Raw genomic sequence first — 16,105 nt, 5'->3', positions numbered from 1 at the left:
ATAGCTATTGGATTTTTCATGTCAGTATTCACACAGCAGTTTCTGCTATTACATGTATTCCCCTTGCATAGTCACTGGTGTGCATACCTTATCTCCATATAGTGATGTTTTTTTAGGTTTTAGCACCCAGTTCAGACATAGAATGGAGTTCCAAATGTTATTCCTTATGTGTTAGTAGTTTTTCGTTTGAGAACCCACCCCACTCACACCTATTGCCAATCCACATAATACGTATATATAGCCTGGGTCTCAGCTCCCCATACACGGTAAGTTTTTTTTAACTGCATGAGAGGACACACACAAGCTAGGGACCCCAACGTAGAGAAATACTTTGGCGTAGTGTTGGGGCTCTATTGCATTGATCAATTCAGTAGCTAAATTTCTCTTTATTCATATATTCATGGCAGTAATGCAGGTTCCATTTTTCACATTTCATTCTTACATATAGCTATTGGATTTTTCATGTCAGTATTCACACAGCAGTTTCTGCTATTACATGTATTCCCCTTGCATAGTCACTGGTGTGCATACCTTATCTCCATATAGTGATGTTTTTTTAGGTTTTTTTAGGTTTTTGCACCCAGTTCAGACATAGAATGGAGTTCCAAATGTTATTCCTTATTTGTCTGTGTATACAGTCTGTCTGTCTTTGTATACTATCTGTCTGTATATACTGGTGTATGTGTATACAGTCTGTCTGTGTAATTTTCAAGGGTGCTAACACTTTTGGCCATGACTGTATATATGTGTGTGTGTGTGTGTATATATATATATATATATATATATATATACAGTGCCTACAAGTAGTATTCAACCCCCTGCAGATTTAGCAGGTTTGATAAGATGCAAATAAGTTAGAGCCTGCAAACTTCAAACAAGGGCAGGATTTATTAACAGATGCATAAATCTTACAAACCAACAAGTTATGTTGCTCAGTTAAATTTTAATAAATTTTCAACATAAAAGTGTGGGTCAATTATTATTCAACCCCTAGGTTTAATATTTTGTGGAATAACCCTTGTTTGCAATTACAGCTAATAATCGTCTTTTATAAGACCTGATCAGGCCTGCACAGGTCTCTGGAGTTATCTTGGCCCACTCCTCCATGCAGATCTTCTCCAAGTTATCTAGGTTCTTTGGGTGTCTCATGTGGACTTTAATCTTGAGCTCCTTCCACAAGTTTTCAATTGGGTTAAGGTCAGGAGACTGACTAGGCCACTGCAACACCTTGATTTTTTTCCCTCTTGAACAAGGCCTTGGTTTTCTTGGCTGTGTGCTTTGGGTCGTTGCCTTGTTGGAAGATGAAATGACGACCCATCTTAAGATCCTTGATGGAGGAGCGGAGGTTCTTGTCCAAAATCTCCAGGTAGGCCATGCTATCCATCTTCCCATGGATGTGGACCAGATGGCCAGGCCCCTTGGCTGAGAAACAGCCCCACAGGATGATGCTGCCACCACCATGCTTGACTGTAGGGATGGTATTCTTGGGGTCGTATGCAGTGCCATCCAGTCTCCAAACGTCATGTGTGTGGTTGGCACCAAAGATCTGGATCTTGGTCTCCTCAGACCAGAGAACCTTGAACCAGTCTGTCTCAGGGTCCTCCAAGTGATCATGAGCAAACTGTAGACGAGCCTTGACATGACACTTTGAAAGTAAAGGTACCTTACGGGCTTGTCTGGAACGGAGACCATTGCGGTGGAGTACGTTACTTATGGTATTGACTGAAACCAATGTCCCCACTGCCATGAGATCTTCCCGGAGCTCCTTCCTTGTTGTCCTTGGGTTAGCCTTCACTCTTCGGACAAGCCTGGCCTCGGCACGGGAGGAAACTTTCAAAGGCTGTCCAGGCCGTGGAAGGCTAACAGTAGTTCCATAAGCCTTCCACTTCCGGATGATGCTCCCAACAGTGGAGACAGGTAGGCCCAACTCCTTGGAAAGGGTTTTGTACCCCTTGCCAGCCTTGTGACCCTCCACGATCTTGTCTCTGATGGCCTTGGAATGCTCCTTTGTCTTTCCCATGTTGACCATGTATGAGTGCTGTTCACAAGTTTGGGGAGGGTCTTAATTAGTCAGAAAAGGCTGGAAAAAGAGATAATTAATCCAAACATGTGAAGCTCATTGTTCTTTGTGCCTGAAATACTTCTTAATACTTTAGGGGAACCAAAAAGAATTCTGGTGGTTTGAGGGGTTGAATAATAAATGACCCTCTGAATAAACGTTTCTCAATTTAAAAAAAAAAAAGAAATAACATTCTTTTTTGCTGCAGTGCATTTCACACTTCCAGGCTGATCTACAGTCCAAATGTCACAATGCCAAGTTAATTCCAAATGTGTAAACCTGCTAAATCTGCAGGGGGTTGAATACTACTTGTAGGCACTGTATATATATAATTATACTGTATATCATACATATATGTCTTTGCAAGAGTGGCAATGAGACTGTAGGAAGTTTGAGTGGTGGAGGCGAAGCTGGGGGGAGCCCCAAGGAGGCCCAAAAATTTTGCCAGTATGGGGCCCTGAAATTCCTAGTGGCAGCCCTGGGTGGGGTAAGCAGCACGCTGCGCTAAAGTCACAGAAGAGCTGCAGCAGATTTACCGACCTGCCGGGCCTGTGCTGTGTGTCACTCCTCCACCCCCACCCACAGTACTGTGAGTACGCTACGCATCGCTGTCCCCTCCTCTCTGTGCTGTGCATCCCCCTAGTACTGTGTGTACCCCCCTCGTGCTGTGTACCTGTCACAGTTACGCCTCCCTGTCCACATGGCTAGGGGGCAGAGCCTTCTCCCGAGCCTCACTTCCGGAGCTTGGATGCTTTAAAAGCTGACATCTCCAGTGAACCAGCGCCGGCTATAAGCTTAGCGCTGCTTTGCCTGTGATTGTTGGTCCTGTAAGTGTTATCGTGATCCGTCTGTGCCTGTGCCCCTGTGCCCTGTCTGTATTCCGGCCCCTAGTCGTTACCCCATTCCTCTGTTCCCTCTCCTACCTCCCTACTCAGTTGCTTCCTCTGGTACTGACCCCGGCCTGACCTCAACTCCGCTTCTGCTCTTTCCTCCGGTCCTCCTTCTGCCCGTACTGTGTTCGACCCAGCCTGCCTGACCATTCCTCGCATGCCCTGCAGCTGTGCTCCCCAGCTGTGCTGTGAGGCAGTGTACGAGCACACACTGTGTATTTACTTCCTGGTTCTTGTTGCTCTGTGTAGTGTCTTCTGCTGCGGAGCTCCGGCTCCCCCTGGTGACAGCTTGACAGTACCCCATAGTACTGTGCGTACCCCCCTATGCTGTGTACCCCCTAGTGCTGTGTGTACCCCTAGTACTGTGTACCCCCAGTGTTGTGTACCCCCAATACAGTGTGTACCCCCTAGTACTGTATGTAACCCCCCAGTGCTGTGTACCCTCTCAGCACTGTGTAACCCCCCACTGCTGTCCATGCCCCCTAGTGCTGTCTGTACTCCCCTGAGTGATGTCTATGCTCCCCCAGTGCTGTCCGCACCACCTAACGTCCATGCCACGGTCAGTGCTGTCCGTGCCCCCTTATGCTGTCTGTGCTCCCCAATGCTGTGTGCCACCCCTCAGTACTGTGTACCCCCCAGTGCTCTGTATTCGCCACTGCCCTCTGTACTCTCCCACTGCTGTCTATGCCCCCCAGTGCAGTCCTTGCCCTCCTGTTGATGTCTATGCTCCCCCAGCCCTGTCTGTGCCTCCCTAGTGATTCTACCTAGTGCTGTCGGTGCTGCCACCTAGTGCTGTCGGTGCTGCCACCTAGTGCTGTCGGTGCTGCCACCTAGTGCTGTCGGTGCTGCCACCTAGTGCTGTCGGTGCTGCCTCCTAGTGCTGTCCGTGGTGCCACCTAGTGCTGTCCGTGCTGCCACCTAGTGCTGTCCGTGCTGCCTCCTAGTGCTGTCTGTGCTGCCTCCTAGTGCTGTCCGTGCTGCCTCCTAGTGCTGCCCGTGCTGCCACCTAGTGCTGCCCGTGCTGCCACCTAGTGCTGCCCGTGCTGCCACCTAGTTCTGTTCGTGCTGCCGCCAGTGCTGTCTGTGCCTCCGCCAGTGCTGTCCTTGTCCCCCAGTCATGTCTATGCCACCACCATGGTGTATATGCCCCCTAGTGATGTATATGCCCCAGGATCTCCTATGGTGTATACGCCCCCAGCCCCTCCTGTGATGTACATGCCCCAGCCTCTCCTGTAGCCTCTCCTGAGATGTGTACGCCCCAGCCTCTCCAGTGATGTATACGCCCCAGCCCCTCCTGTGATGTGTATTCCCCAGCCCCTCCTGTGATGTGTATTCCCCAGCCCCTCCTGTGATGTACATGCCCCAGCCCCTCCTGTGATGTACATGCCCCAGCCCCTCCTGTGATGTACATGCCCCAACCCCTCCTGTGATGTACATGCCCCAGCCCCTCCTGTGATGTACATGTCCTAGCCTCTCCTGTGATGTACATGCCCCAGCCCCTCCTGTGATGTACATGCCCCAGCCCCTCCTGTGATGTACATGCCCCAGCCCCTCCTGTGATGTACATGCCCAGCCCCTCCTCTGATGTACATGCCCAGCCCCTCCTCTGATGAACATGCCCCAGCCCCTCCTGTGATGTGTACTCCCAGTGTCTCCTGTAATTTATGCACCCCACCGTCTTTTGTGAGGTGTATGCCCCCAGCATCTCCAGACTGAGCCAAACCTGGAAGAGCAGCTGTGAGAAACAAGATGATGAATATCACCGAGCATCACAGCTGCACCAAAGAGTAGCAGCTCCGGCTATCACAGTAGGGGTGGGTTAATTGTTATTGTTTGACCAAATATACCCGGGTAGTTTTCAAGTTGATCATTTTGTGCGGCCCCCGATGGTTGGTAGAAAATTCCAAATGGCCCCCGGCAGTAAAAAGGTTCCCCACCCCTGGTCTATGGGGACCAGAATCGGGCACAAAGGGGTAGGAGCAAGCGCTTCATACTCACCAATCACCAGTCGGCTGTCACACTGCTTCCGCGGCAGCTCTTTCATCTTCCAGAGTTGGCCGCTCATTAGGCTCATAATATATTCACTCCTTCCCTGCTCACCGGTGGCTGTGATTTGTTGCAGACAGACCAGCCCACACTCTGAGTGACAGCTGCCTGACTACAGCCAATCACAGACACCAGTTGGTGGGTCTATATCGTACACTAAAATAAATAAATAATATAAAAAAAAACGCGACGTGCGGTCCCCCTCAATTTTGATAACCAGCCAAGGTAAAGTCTTACAGCTGGGGGTGGTATTCTCAGGCTGGGGAGACCCATGTTATTGGGAGCCCCCCAAACCTAAAAATATCAGCCAGCAGCTGCCCAGAATTGCCGTATCTATTAGATGCGACAGTCCAGGGACTTTTCCTGGCTCATCCCGATTGCCCTGATGCAGTGGCAATTGGGGTAATAAGGAGTAAATGGCAGCAGCTCATAGCTGCCACTAAGCCCTAGCTTAGTGTTGGCAGGCGCTATGAGACACCCCCTCATCAATAAGCTGTAAGTGAAAGTAAATAAACACAATCACCCAGAGAACCCGTTATTTAAAATAAAACACAAAAAAGGCCCCTTTTTCACCACTTTATTAACCCATAAAACACCCCTCCAGGTCCGACGTAATCCACACGAGGTCCCACGACGCATCCAGCACTGCTACATCTGACAATCATAGCGAGCCATAGAACATGACTGCTCGCTGTGAGTGTCAGGCCGCAAGTGAAGTGAGCTGCGCAGGATCACCGGTGACTTCAGCTGTCACTGCACATCACCTGACTGAAGTCACCGCTGATCTCACGCTCACTTCAGTCTCGGCAACAGGTAGAAGACTCCAGCTATCACCGCACATCACCTGACTGGAGTCCTCCACTTATGACCGCATATCAGGCCGCGGCTTATGTGAGCGCAAGATTAGCTGTGACTTCAGTCAGGTGATGTGCGGTGTCATCGCACATCACCTGAGTGACGTCAGCGCTAATCCCGCAGCTCACTTCAGTAGAGGCCTCCTACATTTTTTTTCAAGCAAAAAATAAAAATGCTGTTCTAGTAGTAAACCACAAAGATAAAAATGCTGCATCTTTGTGGTCAGAAAAAAACGCAACGTGAGCACATAGCAATGCATGTAATGAAAAGGCTGCAAGAATCATGACTAATAGACCAGAATCCCACATAGGAGACCCTCACTATTATTTAAAGAACTATGGAGAATCCCACTAGTGTGTTCAGTGATTAAATCAGCTGCAGTCATACATTCATAGGATGTGATCATTTTTTGTGATGCTTGTATAATAAGGCAGATTTATAATGTGTTCACACTCAGCTACAAATTATCATAAAGAGCCAGAAAGAGATAAAACATAACAATAAACCAACAGGGTAGTTTTATAAGCCTGGATTGTAATTCTCAGCACAGGGTCTCCGCATTTTTATATAGTTCTTATAGCAAACTGTGTTACTATCAAGAATCAGCATGAAATTTGTTCAAAGGTTCATTTAGATTTAGCAGCAAGGGAAAAGAGTTCGTAAGAGACCCGTCGTAAGGACCTGGACAAACCCTCTGCATCATATTCTAAAACCAGTAATTTGCCTGGGGCTTTCTACAAAATTCAGAAGGCAGTGAGCTCATTAAAAGGGTTGAAAACACGTTAAATATCACCTATCAACGGGATAGATGATTACTTATTAATAGTTTGGGTTCCAACCACAGGGACCTGCACGTATCAGCAGGACAGGAAATTTTAACTCAAGGTAGAATGGAGTGACATGATCAACCGCTGCTCCATTCATTCCCTATGGGTCTGCAGAGTGCTGTGCTTAGCTCAGAGAATCAATGGAGCACTGGTCGAGCGTGCAAACTGTCGCTCCACCATATTAACATGTATAAAACTGCACCATCAGGGATGAAAATTTCTAATTCTGTCAATCGGTGAGCAAACACAAGGTTCGGCGTTCCTAACTGTTATGCTCACTGGGCGAGCAGAGATTTTAGAGAACCCACTGGGCCACAGCACATAGAAAACTCTGAAGGGCTTTACTACGTTACCACACCTGGTTTTACCAAAGCCTCTAATGGTGAAGATGTTGCACTGCAGGTGTGAGACCGGGTGCTACTCGGAAAGACTGGTGCTGCAACTGTTTTCCCAGGGGCTACAGGAACGATGGTCTCTGGAGAGAGATAACGGCAGCGGCAAGTGTCAAGGTTTCAACCGGGATGGATGGATGGATGCAGCAGCTGGCAAGGGTAGGCTGGCAGCTTGTAGCATCAGCGGCAGGTTATGGATAACAGCAGCGGTACTCTGGAACACAAACATATGTTGCTGTGTTGTGCTAGCAGAGCTAGCACAACACAGCAGAAACAGCACCGCAGTGCTGGGGAACTAAGAACTAGCAACGAATTAGACTCATTACCCAGGTACTTTCCTAAGGGGAGGAAGTACCTTAAATAGCTGCAGCCTCTCAGCTGACCTGAGAGGCACTTCCGGGTTAAGGGTACGCTGGCCCTTTAAGAAAGGGGCATGGCAACGCACAATCTCCTAGAGAAGAAACAGGAAACCTGCTATAAGAACGCAGCCTTCGGGAGACAGCAGTATGGCACGGGAATGGAGCGGCCACCGCAGTAGAGACAGATGGGTGAGCGAGCCGACGTCCACACCGGGAGAGAGGGACAGGAGCATGTGGGAATGCCGGTGTGGGGGCTACAGTACCCAACACAGACGTTACAATAAAAAAACAGTTTGGGTGCTTTACATATGCAAATCACTTCTGCGAGCATCGCTGTGCTCAGGTACGCTCGGTGCTCAGGTACGCTCAGTGATCAGGTACGCTCGGTGCTCAGCCAAGTGCAAGCCGCTTGCAGTGTTTGAACGGCTTGCACTGGGGGTAACAACAGCATAATCGTAAAAAACAAAAACCCCATCTACTCACCGCCAAAAGTGATCTGTTTATGGCTGGCTGCATGTGGGCGGAGACCTGAGCTGCCCAATTAGTGACTTCCATTGAGGTTCAGGTCAAGTCCAGGTGCCCAAACGGAACTTTATCTAAAGTCCGGCTGAACCCACCGAACCGAACTTCCACAGGTTCGCTCATCTCTACTTTTATCATTGGACAACACTTTTATGTGTGTAAGCATTTTTCTGCTGCATGCTTCCATAACATATATGCATCTTGCAAAGGAGGTGTTATATGGTTACTGGAAAAAGGAAAATCAGCTCACCTGTCACCCAGTACTGCTTGATCTTAGGGGTGCACGAGATCTGCTGGATAGTCCTGACCAGCATTCAATAGACAGCCCATGAATTGAAGAAAATCAAGCGTGAAGCTTCTAAGATGCCATTTGCCACCAGTTTGGCCATATTTCAGAGCTGAAACGTTACTGGAGTATGAAAAAGCACAAGGTGTGCCATAGTCAGGGACATGGCCAAGGTAAGGAAGGCTGAAAAACCACCACCTCTGACCAAGAAACATAAGATAAAACCTCAAGACTGGGCCAAGAAATATCTTAAGACTGATTTTTCAATGGTTTTATGGACTGATGAAATGAGAGTGACTCTTGATGGGCCAGATGGATGGGCCAGAGGCTGGATCAGTAAAGGGCAGAGAGCTCCACTCCGACGCCAGCAAGGTGGAGGTGGGTACTGGTATGGGCTGGTATCATCAAAGAGGAACTTGTGGGACCTTTTCGGGTTGAGGATGGAGTGAAGCTCAACTCCCAGACCTACTGCCAGTTTCTGGAAGACAACTTCTTCAAGCAGTGGTACAGGAAGAAGTCAGTATTATTCAAGAAAAAAATTATTTTCATGCAGGACAATGCTCCATCACATGCATCCAACTACTCCACAGCGTGGCTGGCCAGTAAAAGTCTAAAAGATGAAAAAATAATGACATGGCCTCCATGTTCACCTGATCTGAACCCCATAGAGAACCTGTGGTCCCTCATAAAATGTAAGATCTACAGGGAGGGAAAACAGTACACCTCTCGGAACAGTGTCTGGAGGCTGTGGTGGCTGCTGCATGCAATGTTGATTGTAAACAGATCAAGCAATGACAGGATCTATGGATGGTCGGCTGCTGAGTGTCATCAGAAAGAATGGTGGCTATATTGGTCACTAATTTTTGGGGGTTTTGTTTTTGCATGTCAGAAATGTTTATTTCTAAATTTTGTGCAGTTATATTGGTTTACCTGGTGAAAATAAACAAGTGAGATGGGAATATATTTGGTTTTTATTAAGTTGCCTAATAATTCTGCACAGTAATAGTTACCTGCACAAACAGATGTCCTCCTAAGATAGCCAAATCTAAAAAAAACCACTCCAACTTAAATTATTAATTATTATTAAAAATATTAAGCTTTGATATTTATGAGTCTTTTGGGTTAATTGAGAACATAGTTGTTGATCAATAATAAAATAAATCAGGTAAAATACAACTTGCCTAATAATTCTGCACACAGTGTATTTTACTGTCAGTACTTATGGTGTCTGGGACCCAGTGCAATATCTAGTCCCCAGTTGCCATTTGCCAGTCATGTTTGTTCCCAATGACTCCACAATAGCAGCCCATGGGTTGCATGTATGGTAAAGATAAAAGTGCATCAAAGTTGCTGCCCTATGGTAGTGGTTAGAGGGCTCTATCCAGGCCTGGAACTAATGGCAGCAGTGTCTTATTCAACATTTTCCTTATTATTGGACCATTTCCTTTTTACGGTAAGTCAACTTATCAAGTGATGGCTTTCCAAATGACCAAGTTATGTAGACTATTTACATTTAAAAATGAATACCTGATTCTTATTGGCTGCTGTAAGTCCCTCCCTTTCAGAATGCTCGAGTAGATACCTCATAATCGTCACCGTAGAAACAAACTGTTGATGTAGCGGCAGTGGTTGGAGAGACTGCATCTCTTTTTGCGATTTCCCAGATTTTGGAAAATGTTTCGCGTTTTACTTGATGTGTTTTTGAATGTCTTGAGATTTTCAGATGGGCAGTACATCCTCACGTCAGGTCAGATCTTTAGCTGCATATTTACATAAAATGTAGAAATATTCGGAGGGGAAAATGAAAAATATCCATAGGTATTACTCAAGTGCCAAATAGGACTCTTTGTGGTCAGATACCCTCCATGAACGGAGGCCGTTAGTGGCTTTTGGGCTCCCTCAGACGCTTTTGCCCAAAAATTTGAAAATGAAAACAAGAGAGCCAAATACTTTTTGCTCCAAAAATAAATGACCAACATTATTTTTAAGTTTTAGCTGAATACTGACACTGAAGATGGGATACAGGACATGTAACTATCTTAGGCTATGTTCACATGTGCTGTTGTCATTCGTTAGAACGGATCCTGCAGAGAGCCATTTGGAAACGGATTTCTGCCTGATCTATTTTTTTTTAACATTGGAGTCTAAGGTCAATGGATCCATTAACGGATTGCTATTTAGTCATTAGTTTTACTTGGATTTGTAACATATCCGTTGTTTCCTTAACAGATCCATAGACTCCACATGTTAAAAATGGATCCATCCGACATCCGTTATTTAACAACAGACAAAAAAGTTGTGGTTTGCAAAAAGATCTGTAACGGATCCGTGATAACTGATGACTACAGGACACGTGAACTCGGACTTAAAGGGGACAATAACATTTAAAGTATCTCAAAAATATCCTTCTACTTCTGTACACAAAGAGTGAGCTGGAAAACCTAGAAGATGTCATCAAATTTGCCATTTATGCACATTTTCTAATTAGCTCAGAATTAGGAGATTTTTTTTTGCTATGTCCTTATAAATTAAAATTTGCACCATCATCTAAAAAAAGTGCACAGAAAGTAACCATTTTAATTTATATAGGTGAATGGGACTTTGAAAATCATCAGCATTGTGTGATCTCTCCATGGTTGTGTAGGTTTCTTCCAGGTTCTTCAAATTCCCCGATCCAAAACCATTCTGGCCCAATATTAGAATTAGTGTCCTCTAAAATCAAAGAAGATAATTATTTTAGATATTCCAATGTTGATCATAAATTCAGCTCCTAATAGTCGCCCTGAGCAGCGCCCTCTGTACCCCTCTAACCTTCCAAATAAGTAACGTTTTTCTTCCTTACAGCAGAAGATCCTCCTTCCTCCTTGGGTTGATCTTAAACTGTCTAATTGCCACCATGTTTTCACTTAGCCATGGGCTCATGCACTCGGATGGTCACTCACTAGAGGTTTATATGGGGTGATCAGAGACTAGATGCACATTCAATTATGTACCCCATCAATTATGTACCCCATAGAGAAGATTTTTAATAAATTATTGTGTAGTAAAAAAATTAAAAATGTTGGGGTGCGTCATATTTTTGCAAAAAATTAGAAACTTCCTCTTGCCTCTCGACACTGTGGAAAGTTTCTGAAAAGTGTGCGGTGCTAAAGGGAATCTGTCAGCAGGTTTTTTTCTGTGTAATCTGAGAGCAGCATAGTGTAGGGGCAGAGACCCTGGTTCCAGTAGCTTCCTGTAGTTTCAAGATAGTGTTTTTTTTTCAGCAGTAGATTATCACTGCAGGACTAGGTCTAACATGCAGTCCAGTCAGGCTAATCTGTGGAACCCCTCCGCCACCACTGATTAGCACCTTCCTGACAATTTTGAGTGTACACAGGAAGCTGCCAATCAGGGGTGTGGGTGGGGTTATACAGAGCTCATCCTTCTGAGCACTGCTACATCTATGGCAGAGAAATCAGGGAGTTTATCAAAACTGCACCAATCCATCCAGTAAGTTACATCGCTGGAATCAGGGTCTCTGCCCTCTGCTCATGCTGCTCTTAGATTCCAAAGTGAAAACCTGCTCACAGATTTGGGGGGCTAGCCACAATCAGACCAATAGATTTATTATTAATTATGGCAGGAACTGGCGCAATTCTTGTCCATTGGCTGGGTCTGGTATTGCAGCTTGGCCTCATTCCATGGAAAAAATACAGGAACCCCTCAGGTGTTTCTTGCCCCCCAAACACCACCCCTGCCATACAGTTCTGTTCCAAAAATTCCTAAAATTCAGGAGGTTCATCCCACTTTACTATGGACTGAATGCACATGGGGCCACCCTTCTCAATAGGCACCACAATCCGAGGAGAAGGTAAAGGCCCATGGGGCGTTCTCTTCACATGGGATGGAGCCAACAAACCCCTGGTGTAAGCAGAGTGACACCCCTTTTTCTCGGTGAATGTTCCTCCATACAAAATAATTGTAATATTTATTTCTTACAGGTTTGGATATAAACCTACTGGCATTAATGTCAATGTTCAGACGTAGAAGACCAATAAATGATGACCGGCCAATAATAATTTTACCAGAGGTAACTGGATACCGAAGGAGAACAGTGGGAAGATAAATGGTATGTCAGTGCCTTATGTACCCATGCCCACCTAGCCACACACGTGTATGTACGTCCAAGCACCCAATACATAATACTGGGATTACGGAGAACACTAGACCCTCTTACTAAAAAAAAAAAAAAAAATCATGTATATGATTCACGGACTATGATACGATTATGTGGTACTATCACATGGGCCACATTTGTGCAGTTCCTTGCCTGCACGGCTTATACCACAGTTCACTAATGGACGTCGTTTCATGCCAGCATTGTCTGAACTAGAAAAAAAAACAAAGAGAAAAATTGTATGAAAAATATCCTGAATCATAAATAAAATGCAAGTGCTTAATAACAGGGTACTTAGTATATACATTTTTGCAAAAATGTAAGAAGCCGTCCCACTTCGCTGTGGAGCCCAGGCTGCTGATCACCAGCTGCCTTCACCCTTTATAAGGCTCTGAATAGTAGGTCTGAGTGCCAGATATAGCTTTCTTTCCTCGTTTCCTGTGGTTATCCTGTTATATTGTGATCTACAAGTGGCGGTTTCGCATGGTGTGTGAGTCCTCTAATTGTGTGTTAATTCCCTACCCCTTTTACTTTACTCCCCTGTTCACATACTGTCCCCGCTTCATGTTTAAGTGCAGTGTGTGCGAGTTTTCATTTACTCTTGTCTGTGCCTATATGTGGGGTTTTGGTTACTGGGTTTCCGGACACTCCCAGGGTGAGGGAGAGTAGTATCAGGGCTCGGATAGGAGACAGGGTCACGCTGGAGGCTCGAATCTGGCTACCATCAAGCCTACCAACTAGATAAGACACAGTGCAGAGGTTCCAGCCTTAGGGTCAGTCTATGAGCCCCTGTTCCACCTGTACATGCCCCATGACACGTCTCTTACCTTCTGGTACGCCCGTGCCTCTTCTGCTTTGTGCCATAATGTAATGTCATTGCTGGACCTACTAATCAGAAGAGGCACCGAGGATGTTGTCGGATAGGAGGGGATTCACAGGGCTCTGATCCCACAGCCAAAGACTTCCAACGTGATCACTGGACCAGAGTCCTTCTAAACTTTTGGTTAACTCTAATTTTAATAAATTAATTGAGATAAAAATGTCTCTACTTGGATTACTGGGTCACAATAATTTATTTATCCTGCACACTGGGTGTTAGAAACTTGGGATGATGTGATGGACTCTCCGTGAATAGTGTCAGGACACATAGGATCCTTTTCAACACAACTTTTGTTTATATATATATACTTTCCAGAAGAACATTTTTTTATGTGATTTATATTAGACCAGTGGTGGATATAATGATATATTACACACCCGTAATTTTCCAACAATTGCAAAAACTAATATTCTCAGCACATTGTTAGGACATGCTGGGATTTGTAGTCTTTGCAACAGCTGGAAAGCCCAAGGTTAGGGGTCATTGCACTGCACCATGGCACAATATTTTCAGGGTTTTTACCATTTTATGCAGCTTTCCAACATACGGTCCCTAAAAGAATTAGGTTTTGACAGTTCCTTCTTCGTTCTCTTTCTTAATCCCCAGACTGATCAGCACGAACCTCTCCAGTGCCATGTATGTGCTGTACTCTCGGCTTAGCTCCTCCTCAACTGCTCCTTAGACTTCACCGGTGGAGAGATGTCCTACAGACATGAACAGAACAGACTTATACACGGTTGAAGTTACAGCACAAAGGAAACTCAGACCGGGGACCGAGAAGTGGAGCGAGCTCTACGGATGCAAAATAGAGCTGGACATGGGGTCTGGAGAGTCTAGAAGACACTTACGCTTTTCTTGCTGTGGTCCTTCAGCTCCAACGTTCTCTTTTCTGCAGCCCAAAATGTCTGTCTCTGTTCGAAATATTCCAGATGACTGACTTCCCTGTCCAAGTAATGCAGGGCCCCGATGCTCTGCAGGAGAGAAAGGAGAAGATTGCTGCAAACAATTGCAGATGGGACAACTCAAAGCAAAAATGCACTGTCCCTTAGCGAATATTGCACTGAAAGCTGCTAATGTCATCCCCGGCAAACTTCCCCATAGACCTGGTGACAAATGGTAGAAATAGCGTCGGGGAGAAGTAATTTACCAATTCAATAGAACCGGCGGCTTTAGCAGCAGACCTCCAGATAGTAGACCCTTGCATGGTTTTTAGGGTCTATACTATCACCATTTACTCCACTAGTGCCCATGTTTTTCCTGGCATAATAATTTCATTGAGTCACAGCTGCAGATTGGTGCTAAACCGTTTCAATTTAGGAACCAGCAACCAAAGAGCAAGTTGTGAAGCTGGGCACAAACACATACTATATGTGGTGGAAGACATTTATTTCTATAGGATTAACCTATAGCATATGGGGTTTACCTTGGGGCGGACTACGACTCAACAAGGTTCCCCTTTTATTGTCCAATTCTCTTACATTACCTAGAAAGAACTAGGAGGAATCAGAACTGATCAGTATTTCTGACAGTCATTCTATGCTTATTGTAAAGCACCTAAAAGGCTTTAAAGGGTTGTCAAAAGTATAGAGCTCTTGGTTTGCCTTGGGTCGGATAAGGACTCAACAAGGTGCCCATTTTATTGTCCAATACTCTTACATTACCTAGAAAGAACCAGGAGGAATCAGGACTGATCAGTATTTCTGACAGTCACGCTGTGTTTATAGTAAAGTACCTAAAAGGCTTTAAAGGGGTTTTCAACCTTGAAGAATCTCTTTACAATACAAGGATCCTATTAAAATGCCATATTCCCATTGTGTCCCATACTAGGACCGCTAGGGATCAGTGGTAGATTGCAAAAAAACTCAAAAACTTGGCCCAACAACTTAAATTAATTGCAGTGCCACCATAGACCAAATTGAAGTATCACTACTAATTCTTGCTGTCCATGATTCATGGGGACCATCTAAACTGGCTGATATACAACCGAAAAAGATTAGTCAAAATATTCTTGTTGTTCCAGCGCCTACCCCCTTATTAAAATCGATGTATGTACCGCCGCAAAAAAATACATGAGTGAATTGCAGTTAAAGGATCTTTTTGATTTGGGGTGGCGGGGGCGGGGTGGGGGGCTTTGCCTGTCTTTTTTGATGTCTTTTATTTCATATGCATATGCTAAAAATGCTCAATAAAAATGTATCTGTTTAAAAAAAAAAATAATCTTGAGTCTGTATTTGTTTTAATACCTTATTTTTGGGAATTTGCGAGCTCCAAGTTTATGAGAAATCCTTAAAGAGGTTGTCTCACAAAAACAACTCTTAGGCCCTGTGCGCACTAGGAAAATGGGTTTCTGGGTTTTTTCTTAAGAAAATTCCACACCCTCTGGCAGAATTCCGCACCTGCGGCAAAAAAATGCGGAAAACCGCACCTAAAATCTGCATGCAGTTTTTCCACAGTTTGTTGCGTTTTTGGTGCGTTTTTTTCCACGGGTTGGTCCCTGCAGTATTTTATGCTGTCAATGCAATAAAGCAAGTTGAAAAAAAAATTTATGTTGTCATTTCCTTCTGGATAGATAGATAGATAATAGATACATAGATAATGGATAGATGGATGTATGGATAGATAGATATTACAGCTTTTATTTGTGATATACAGTACAGACCAAAAGTTTGGACACACCTTGTCATTCAAAGAGTTTTCTTTATTTTCAGGACTCTGAAAATTGTAGATTCACATTGAAGGCATCAAAACTATTAATTAAAACATATAAATAAAAACCGGAGAAACACGAGTATATTGCTTGCAAAAATGATTTTATTGATAACAATGGCAATTC

General features: G+C 44.9%; 1 long non-coding RNA gene across 1 annotated transcript; it reads left to right on the top strand.

Moving 5' to 3' along the window:
• Positions 1-9,869: 9,869 nt before the first annotated feature.
• LOC142249747 (uncharacterized) lies at positions 9,870-15,357 on the top strand. Its single transcript, XR_012725096.1, has 3 exons — positions 9,870-9,983; positions 12,217-12,344; positions 13,879-15,357. It is a non-coding gene; the product is annotated as an uncharacterized LOC142249747 (long non-coding RNA).
• The last annotated feature ends 748 nt before the right edge of the window (positions 15,358-16,105 follow it).

The sequence above is a fragment of the Anomaloglossus baeobatrachus genome, chromosome 8, assembly GCF_048569485.1.
Source record: "Anomaloglossus baeobatrachus isolate aAnoBae1 chromosome 8, aAnoBae1.hap1, whole genome shotgun sequence".
NCBI classification, from domain to species: domain Eukaryota; kingdom Metazoa; phylum Chordata; class Amphibia; order Anura; family Aromobatidae; genus Anomaloglossus; species Anomaloglossus baeobatrachus.
The sequence above is the reverse complement of the archived record's forward strand: the minus strand, read 5'-3'. Positions and strand labels throughout refer to the sequence as shown.